Here is a 9,995-nt window from a genome sequence, read left to right on the forward strand (position 1 = left end):
TGAAAGGGTCTGGTTCTTCTGGGAGTCCACATCTTGATAGAAGAGGAAAGAAAGGCCTGAGCTTTGGAAAGTGAGATCCCAAAGCAAGGCAATGTAAGACCGTGGCCTTCCAGTCAGTCAGCCGGTTAGCCTAGGGGTGAAAAGAGGGAGCTTCAAATGAAATAAAGAGATTTCTCTTGTGTCTTTGCTGGTCTGTCAGTTAAAGCTCTCATCCCCAATAGCTCCTGCTCCCTCTTTGCTGCCGCCTGAGCCAAAGCCAAAAAAACAGACAACAAAAGAGAAGAAGGAGCCAGTTGTAGTGAAGCCTTCAGGCCCCGTGTCACGGCCTGCGCCCAGCCGGGAGATTGGCAACATCATCAAGATGTACCAGAGCAGGCCAGCTCCAGAGCCCCAGCCTATCGAGCCCGTCAGGTGAGAGAATGGGATCCACTCAGGTGGGCAGGAAGGAAATGAGTGGGACTATATCCCAGCACTACCACATGGCTCTGTTGTGGCCACATATCCTCTGCAGCCCCTGTAACTGTGCTCTTCATCTCCTTGCAGGAGAGCGTCCAAGCCATTTGCAAAGAAGAATGATCCCAAAAATGAGGCTCTGGCCAAGCTGGGAATGATGAACCTCCCCTCTCCCAAAGCAGTGAGTTCTTTGCTCTCCAGTTGCCATAAGAGCTCAGCAGAGAAGGCCTGTATATTCATTCTCCAAGGGGTTGGAAGCTACCTGGTAGTGCAGTAGCAACCAGGTAATTCCTTGCTGGGTTACTAGATAGCTGTGAGCTTGTATTGTGGTGCCACCCATCCTAGAATGGACTCCAGTTAGTAAAGTCACTTGAGGTCCTGAACAAAAGTGTCTGGAGCAGCAAGTCCTATTGAGGTGTGTTTAGGGATGACCTGGAAGAGAGGAACTCATGTTCCCCACATTTGGCACCAAGGTCTTGGCTCATTAATGTCTTTTCTCCCCTCCCCAACTGAAGGCTTCAATCTCAAATACCTGGTTCTCTGCACGTGGATTTGGTTGATTTTCATGTTTGTAGACCATATATTGATTTAAAGGTTCTGTTATCCCTCTTCATGCAGATTTGCTTCCAGGACTGGACTGCAGCCTCATGATAATTTATAACAGCAATGTCAGGACAGAGCACAGTAATGCAGAGAATGACTGGGTCAAATGTTTTTGCTGTCTTGCAGCCATCCCCTGTGCCACAAGAGAAGAAAACACCTCCACCTCTCAAGCCCAAGCCAAGCTCAGCTTCCAACTCTATCAAAGAGAAGCAGTTGCCTCTTCTGTCCGTCTTCAGCCAGCAGGCTACCCCACCTTCTCCTCCCCCTTCTCCCACACCATTGCCTTCACCTGTCCTGCCTGAGAACAAAGGCTATTTGGAATCTACAGGGGATGGTGAGAATTGATTTCACCCAAGTGGGATTTAGTAGTTCAGGGTGAGGAGGGGATGGGGCTGGAATCAGCCCAGTGGCCTGACAGAGTCACAGCACATGTTCTGTCATCACCAGCTGGCCACAGGCTGTGTGAAATCAGAGAGACTGTCATAGTTCCAGTCTGCTCCAGTAATGAGCACAGCGCTTCCCAGCTCTTTTTCCTTTCTTCCCAGTGTAAGTACAGGATTTCAGGCATAAATGATGGAGGAGGGGCTGAGTTTCTCTGAAAAAAATACGTCTAAAATCAGAAAGGACCTTTGGGCTACAGCGTTATCAAGGTCCAGCTTGCAATACATTTTATTGCCTACCTGAAGCATAATTACTTTATCAAAGCTGCAATTCTATGGATGGACTTCAGACCAGGGAGGAATGAGAAACCAGGTGTTTTACCTTCTAGAGCCTCTGGAGGGTCCTCAGAGACATGCTGAGGAATGAGGAAATGTTTCTCAGCAGCCTTTTTATGATAACATAAAACGAAACTTGTATTTTCAACCTTACGCACAAGGGTGGCGTTTTGCCCAGGACCCTGTGTGCTCCCCAGCTCTGGAGTGTTTCTGTTACGAGCACTGAACTTTGTGGCTAGTGCAGTAAGTATAAATGCTGTGAGAAAATGCTGTACTCACACGCTGACTGTTTTGTGCATGCATTCACATTCGCCGATCACTGACCTTTAAGAAGGTTCCTGACAGTAATCTCCAGTCACAAATATGGCACTGTCCCCTTTCTCTTAGTAGACCTTTGGCAAGTGGAAAGGTGACGCTGTAGTCAGCAGAGACGATTCCCACTGCTCTTTCTTCTCACACAGACTCTGCTGTAACCATAGCAGAAGATGATGGTATTAAGACCCAGCTGTACAAGCTCACTAGCAGTGTCAGCTTTTCCTATGTCAACCCTACCTGGAAAATCTTTCTGCGCAAAGAGGTACAGTTCATTAGCGGAGGGCTGGCTGTGAGGGGAGGGAACTCTTCCTGCGTTTGGTCATAGGCACCCAGTGTGATAGAAGAGCACAACTGTAATTCTGGGAGGAGGTCACATGACACAGGAGCCGGGGGCAGGGAATGAACTTGCTCCTCTCCTAGTAGGGCATATGGATTACAAAACATCCCTGGGGAGCTATTTCTGCAACATCTGTAAACATCTGTAACATCACTATTGGTTTTATCCTCCTCTTGCAGGTGTTTTACCCTAAAGAAAATTTCAGTCACCCTTATTGTCTGAACTTGCTATGTGAACAGGTGTGTACTGGTATGACTTAAGGTCTGTTGTCTTTCTGGGGACAAAACACTCCTTAATTACACTGCATAAGTCACCTTCACTTCTGCATCCCTAGCGGTGTTAGTCTTTTCTCCAGGTCCATCCCCAAGCCCCTGTTCACTCCTCTCCAAAACTCAAGTCTGTTTAACAACTTCTCATGCTCCAGCACAGTCAGATGTGGCCTTTTCAATGGAAGCCTCTCTGTTTCCTTCCTCTGCAGATCATGCGTGACACCTTCTCTGATTCCTGTTTTCGAATTTCCAGGGAAGAGAAGCGCAAGATGAAAGATCTGCTGAGTAATTAACAGTCTCATCATCCCTTCCTCTCTGTGCCCATCCCAGCTTTTGGTTTGAAATGAGAAACTGGTCTCCAAGCCCTTTCAGACAGGACTTTGGGCAGAGGGGAAATGGTTGTCACGGCATCAAGAAAGCACATTTGTGTGTGCTTTGTAGTGTAGTGTAGAAATATTTGTTTATTCCAATTTGCCCTGAAATTTCTCTGAGCCATAAAGACTTAGTTCCTATATATCTACTGTGGGGAGAGGAAACTGAGGCTCAAGGATGGGATTTCGAGTCACCTCAAAATCCATCTATCTTCTTTGACAGGAGCTTCATGGACATGGGGAGACAAACTAGTAGTAGACTGATGTGTGCAAGTAGTGTGGTGTCCTTTCACCTCTGCATGTCATTTGCTGCAGTGTAATCACTGAGAGGGACTGGTGGGATGAGCCCCTGGGCAGAAGGAGCCTTGGCCATCTTTATCTTGCTGAGAAGGTATCTGCTTTGTAATCCTGATAGTGGAGTTCCGGGTTGGCAACGATGTCCAGTCTATTCCGGACGATGGGATAAAGAAGAGGATTGTACTGGCTGCTCGGGATAACTGGGCTAACTATTTCTCCCGCCTTTTCCCAGTTCATGTGAGTCTTAATCTTGCTTGAGCTGTGTGGCTCTGGTTCACCTGGGATCTCTTTCTGGCTCCGTGCCTGGCCACACATCGCTCACTCATCTGCGCCTTCTGTACCTTGCTGAGCTTGATGCCTCTGTCCGTCCAGGGCCTCCTTCATGGTTATGTGGTATCAACTTCTTCCCCTGCTGCATCCTGCCCAGGTGGGATGGAGCCTTTGATGCTCTCTGCTGCGCTTCCTTTATAGGGTGAAAATGGAAGTGATATCCAGATCCTGGGTGTTTCTCACCGGGGCATACGGCTGCTGAAGGTGGTGAAAGCAGCTGGTTATAATCCTGAGCATCTGAAGATTCTTCGCAGCTACAGGTGAGCAAAAGGGCACTGGTTGCTGTAGGATGATAATTTGTCACTTGCAGGGTGCTGTCAGAACGCTGGGAGACAAACTGACAAGGTAAGCTGAAAATTCCCTGGTTGTGCTGTGCTTTCTGGGATTTGCCTAGGCCGGTGGTAACTCACTAACCCTCCTAATGAGTTTGGCCGTTCCTTTTCCTTCTTATCTTGTGTTTTTCTGTGAGTGAGTGCTTTTCATGCTGAGGCCTGTTTCTGTTCTTAGTTCTTGGAATGAGCTCCCATCTCCAGGATCTGCATCCCTAGTTCTGGCAGAAGGAGCCTGAATATGCTTGCTGTGTTCTCAGCTTTGCAGACGTGCTGTCAGTGGAACTGAAGGGCAGCAATGCCCTGGAGTTCTCTCTGAAGACAGAACAGCTCTTCCTGCAGTCTCAGAAGGCTCCGTGCATCAAGGCCATGGTGGAACTTTTCATCCAGGAGCTGCGGCAGGGGAGGGAGCCGCTGTAGTGCAGAAGGGAATGAAGATGGTTTCCCACATAGACCTGAGAGGATCCATGGGATGACATGGTCCTTCATATCCTGAGGATGAGATTAGACCTCCCCATCACTTTTTCCCTAGGATACGAACTACGTCGTTGCTCTGCGCAGCTACATCGCAGATGACAAGAGCCTTCTTAGCTTCAAGAAGGGTGACCTCATCGAGTTACTGCCCATGCAAGGCGTGGAGCCAGGTCAGGGAGTTGGTCGAGATTGGCAGGAAAGGTGGGGACTGGGTTCAAGGGCCTGCTGGACCCACGGTGCCCAGGGGGACTCTGTGCTGCTGTCAAATACACCAGACAAAAGCAGATGGTTAAGGTCTGGCATAGTCAGCCTTCAGCTCTGACATTCTCTGACTGTAACCCACCTTGTTCCAGCTGCCCTATTTACAGGGGAGGTTATCTTACGATGCAGCGAAGCCTGGCCAGTGTGATGTTCTCCTTCGCCAGTAGAATGTTTCACTGCTTGTTTCTTTTGGTAGCTACATGGTTCCTGACACTTTCTTCCCTGTTTCTGCAGGCTGGCAGTTCGGTTCTACTGGTGGTCGCTCTGGTATTTTCCCCACCAACCTGGTGCAATTGGCTGCAGCCCCTGATTACCTCAGCACCAGCATGGGCAGACACGGAGGGCTGCGGAAGGGCATGAAAGCTTCCTCCGAGAGCAAGAACACCAGCAAGGAGGTGAATTGTCCTTGGGAAACTTCTAGAGGATATGGCAGGGTTCTGTGGGAGCTGCCAGGGTAGGTCCGTGGCCCTGGTACTGTCTGACCTCTGAGGCTAGAGGAAAGAGATGACTGCTTAATCCTTGCAGATGGAGACACTCAAACACTATCATAGTGGGACGGGGAGGCACCACACACAGGCCTTCCCAGGTCTGCACTTCTTCAGCTAACGTTTTATGGTGGTTTTGGTGCCTGTCCCTGCAGAGTTCTGTTGACAGCCTGACATCAGAACCCAACAGCATCATGTCAGTCCCTGTTGGTGACCATTATACCATGGAGGATTTTGCCAGAGCCTACTTCAGAGAGGCTCAGTCCATGTAAGTAGGCAGTGGTCCTTCTTGAACAGGCAGACACAGGACCTGTGTAGCCTGACCCACCCCAAGTCATTTCTGGGGATGTTTCTTGGATTGCATGTTGCCTCTCCTCTGTCTAGGCAGGGACTGAAAGGGATGTCTGCGGAAAAGAAGAGTGTGTCTGACTTGGTCCGGCATACCAAGGTGAGCCCAGTCTCTCCCCATGGCTACAGCCAGAATCACAGTTCCAGAACTGCCTCTAGCTTTGTCCTCACGTGGCAAAAGCACAGAAGGCAGATTCTTGGCTGCAGTCTCTGGACAAGTGTAGGTGTCCCCTTCAGTGCTGCCTGCAGGATACTGGGAGCTTGTGTTTCATGAAGCCTGAGCACAGCTCTGTGTGACCTGCCTGCCCAGCTTACCCTTATGTTCTGGCCCTGCAGGTCCCAATCCAGGAGTCTTTGCTCCGGTACTCTGATAGTGACCTGAATGAGCTTGCTACAAATAACTTCAAGAGTAAGTACCTCCCTAGGACACAATGCTGCAGAGGTTGGCACGGTGTGAGTGGGACGGTCTTGGTGGTCATCCACAGGCATCATGGGGCCAAGAGTAGGGAATGAAAACTGTGAGAGGAGGGCCCCTCCTAGCCATTTATGCAGTTAGGAATCATCTGTGTCCATGCTGAAAGCGTCCAGCAAAATGCACCTTCCCTCAGGTGCAAAGTGTCGCGGAACACACAGTGCCTGGGCTCATGCCCCACCCACTGCACATGTTCAGTGCGAGCCTCCTGCTAGCCCCTGAGACAGAAAAGTTTTCAGGACATTTTCCGGTCTAGTGCCTGCCCCATAGCAGGATCATCTCTGCTTGGACCTAAATGCCAGCCTTTGTTTTGCAGCTCTGATGCAGTTCATGGGAGATCAATCAAAACTCAAGAAGCAGAATGAGGTTGAATGCATCTATGAAATCCTTCAGGTTTGTGACCTTTCCCTGGGCAAACCACTGAAGCACCAATGGGAATGAAGGGCCAAGACCTTGCTGGGAAGGGAGAGAGCAGGCAGAGCCATTATGCAACTTTCTACATGAGAAGGGGAGCTGAAGCAGCCTGAGTAAAAAACATGGCGGGAGGGGTTGCATGCACATGGTTTCCCTGGATATCACTATTTGGATAAGAGCACAACCTGTTTCTCCTTCTTTGGTCCTAGATACCGCTAGAAACCAGAGGCTGCAAAGGCCAAGCTTTAAATTGGCAGAGCTCTGGAGCTGGGAGAGGAAAAGCACAGAGATGGCCTAGGGACTTTCTCATTTCTCATCCTCTCTCTAATGCTGTCTTCTCCTCTCTGAATGCAGCTGTGCAAGGAGAAGGAGAGTTTGCATGATGAAATCTACTGCCAGGTCATCAAACAGGTCACGCACAACCCTAACCAGTGAGTACCGGCATTGCCAGCTCCTGTGCGTACACAGCTGGAGGGGAATCGCCTGCCTTGCTGCACTGACACCAGGGCCAGGGGAAAGGCTGTCCCCTAATGATATTATCACCAGCTGCTCAGTTGCTGGGGCTTTTGCTGAGCACTCAGGAAACTTAGCTACTCACTGGGTTTGGCATTTTCCTGTCAATGGATGTTTGCACTTGTATCTCTGGCTGCTGCTATGTCTGGGGACTTATAAACATTCCTGTTAGCTCCTGGTAGTGGGCTGACATAGGTGTTCAGATGGGCAGAGGCTCACTTTGAGCTGCTTGGAGCAGGAATTGTCTTGTTCCAAGGTGCCCACATCTCCTTCTGTTCTGCAGGGAGAGTGTGCAGCGCGGTTGGTTGCTCCTACACCTGCTCACTGGATACTTCCTCCCTTCTAACATCCTGATGCCTTATGCCACCAAGTTTCTTCAGCTAGCCGGTAGTGACCCATCTAGCACCCACTATGGTATGACTGTTTGTATCCTGTGAAATAAACATCTGGTCCCTTTTTACTAAGGCCTAGTGGTGAAGGAAAGAAGCCAGGACCCAGGTGGGGATGTGGTACAAAGGGACAATCTCCCCTATTCTGTTAGGCAGGAGAAATGAGTGGGGTGCTGAGGGAGCTGAGCCTGCAGGCAGGAGTCTGCTTTGTATCTCTAGTCTTTCTGTTTGCAGAGTTCAATTCCCATTCCAACTTCTTCACCTAGGCCAGGAGGAACTGTGTGTCAGGCTTAGCTTAGCCCTGTGGCTTAGGCCCAGTTTGGAGAAGGGGCAGGCTGTGGCCTTTCAGTCTCATCAGCTGTGGGTTGGAATCCGACCAGAGAAGAGGGTTGTAGTTCTGCCATTCCGTCATTCCTCTGTACTCCTACTGCCCTGCACACCGTCTGCAGCTGGCCCCTCATGATCTGGATGTGCCCTGGCAGAGTGGGAGATGAGGTCAAGACTCTGCTCTCGTAGCAGCAGCTAGGATGGCCCAATACCATAGCCAACAATGCTTAGTCCTCTGGCTCAGCTCATGAAGCTTTTTTCTTTTCCTGCAGATATAGCCAAGATCTGTCAGAGCAACCTGCGGAAAAATTTCATGTACGGGGGCCGTCGCCACCTTCCTTTCCCTGTGGAGATAGAAGCATTGCTGGTATTGAGGGGCAGAGATGTGGGGATGCTGGGAAGAGAGAGAGGGCAGAGGCTTGCCATGAGCAGTGTTACAGAGGGTTAGTGTTCCGAGAGAGGGAATGAAGCATGTGTCTGCAAGGGGCTTGGGAAGTGCAGTGCTATGGAGTAGGAGGGATATGGGCAGGGAAGAGGCAGGTACTGTGGGCAAGCAGTGAAAAGCAGAGATAAGGACAGAGAGGGAGAAACAGTTGTGGGGCTGATGGGATCCTGCATGTCTTGCTGCCTAAAAACTGTCCTTCACAGAAGGGGCACAGTGCCCGCCGCCTAACTATACTGATGCCTGGAGAAGTGGAATACCTCACCAGAATCAAGGCGTTCACTGTGAGTTTTCTTCTTGCTTTGAATTTCTTTGTTGATATGGACTCTGAGCCACACCAGGGAACTCCCAGCGAACAACCTTGGGCTTGGCCTGTGCTTCCCATAGTGCTGTGACATTTTCCCACTCACTTCCTAGGAATCCCTGTAGCAGCATATCTCTGCAGGGCCTGAACAGCACTGGGATGCTTGACCCAGCTTGCTTCTCTGTGCAATGGCCACAGTCACACTGCTTCTCTCCAGCAGGCCCAGTACTTCTAACTGCTCTGGAGCTGCTTTAGGCCTGCCTGGCCATGGTACTTACTTGCTTCTTTCCTTGCTTCAGGTGGCCAAGGAGCTCTTGCAGGAGATCTGTGAGCAGATGGGGGCACATGAACAGGAAGAGATGCAGGAATTTGTTCTTTTTGCCATCAGGAGCAGCAGCAATAATCTCGGCAAGTAGAGACTAGCATCTAGTTTATTTCTTAAAGCAGTTTCTCCAACAGGGAGTACCATGGCTACTGTTTTGAATAGTTCCCTCACCCTTGCTGGCTCCAGGGAGTAGTTTCCCTCTGTACTAGCGTTAAGGATTGTGCCTTCTCAGGGGTTGTTCCTGAAAGAGGTGCATGGGTCTGTTGGGTCTGTATGGGTCTGGAATGGCTGATGCTTGAAGTTCTAAGGGCAGGGTGGAATAGAGGCGGGCAGGAAGGCTCCTGCCCCAGTCCGTGGAGCTCAGCCCTCTGTCTCAGCACCAAGAGTGATGACTCTCTCTCTGTATAAACATGTAGATAAAATGGTGAGGCCAATAAGATCAGAGGAATATCTTCATGATTACCTGCTGGAGGACAAGTTGGTCACTGTGACTTTACGCAGGCTCATCTGGAGGACACCTCTGCACTTTGAGAACAAAATTTATATTGATGTCCATTATGGGCAGGTAAGCAACAAAGCCAGTGTGCCCACCAGGAACCTCCCTATCAAGGGCTCCCTAGCAGGGGCAGAGTTAATGTACAGGCCAGTGAGAATGCCCTAAGGGGGCTGCAGAAGCAGGAGGGCTTTGGCTGATTGGCTTTGGGTACTCTTTCTGGGAATGACTAATAACTGAAGCTGTGAAGGCGAGGAAGGCAGTGCGCCTGTAGCCCTAGCCTATGAGCTGTACTGTTTCAGACATGGTTTGTGCAGTTCCGCGTGCTCTTCCTGAGCCCAGAAAGCCTTTGCTTTTGTGTTATTGTCCTGAGCTAGATGTGTTCTCAGCAAGGCAAGACGTGGGTCTCTGCAGCCTGGCACTGCCCAGCCCTGCCTCTCCCTTTGGGCAGGTGTAACCAAGGCCTCTTTGCCGTGCTGTCTTTTAGATGCTGGGGGATTACCTGAATGGGAGGATACTGTTGAGCCATACTAAAGAAATGGAAATGCAAGTGGGCATTTTGGCAATGCTCCAGCACTGGGCCAAAACAGAGCAGCAGAACTCTGCTCCCTCCAGGTATGCCTGTCTCAGGGTGGGTCTCCAGTGGCTGTTGGCACCATGGGGCCTGTGGATGGGTACCTGAAAGTTTGCTGCCTGCCTCTGATCCCTGTTTTCTTGTGTGACACCTC

Source organism: Apaloderma vittatum, unplaced genomic scaffold (assembly GCF_000703405.1).
Source record: "Apaloderma vittatum isolate BGI_N311 unplaced genomic scaffold, ASM70340v1 scaffold23576, whole genome shotgun sequence".
In the NCBI taxonomy this organism is placed as follows: Eukaryota; Metazoa; Chordata; class Aves; order Trogoniformes; family Trogonidae; genus Apaloderma; species Apaloderma vittatum.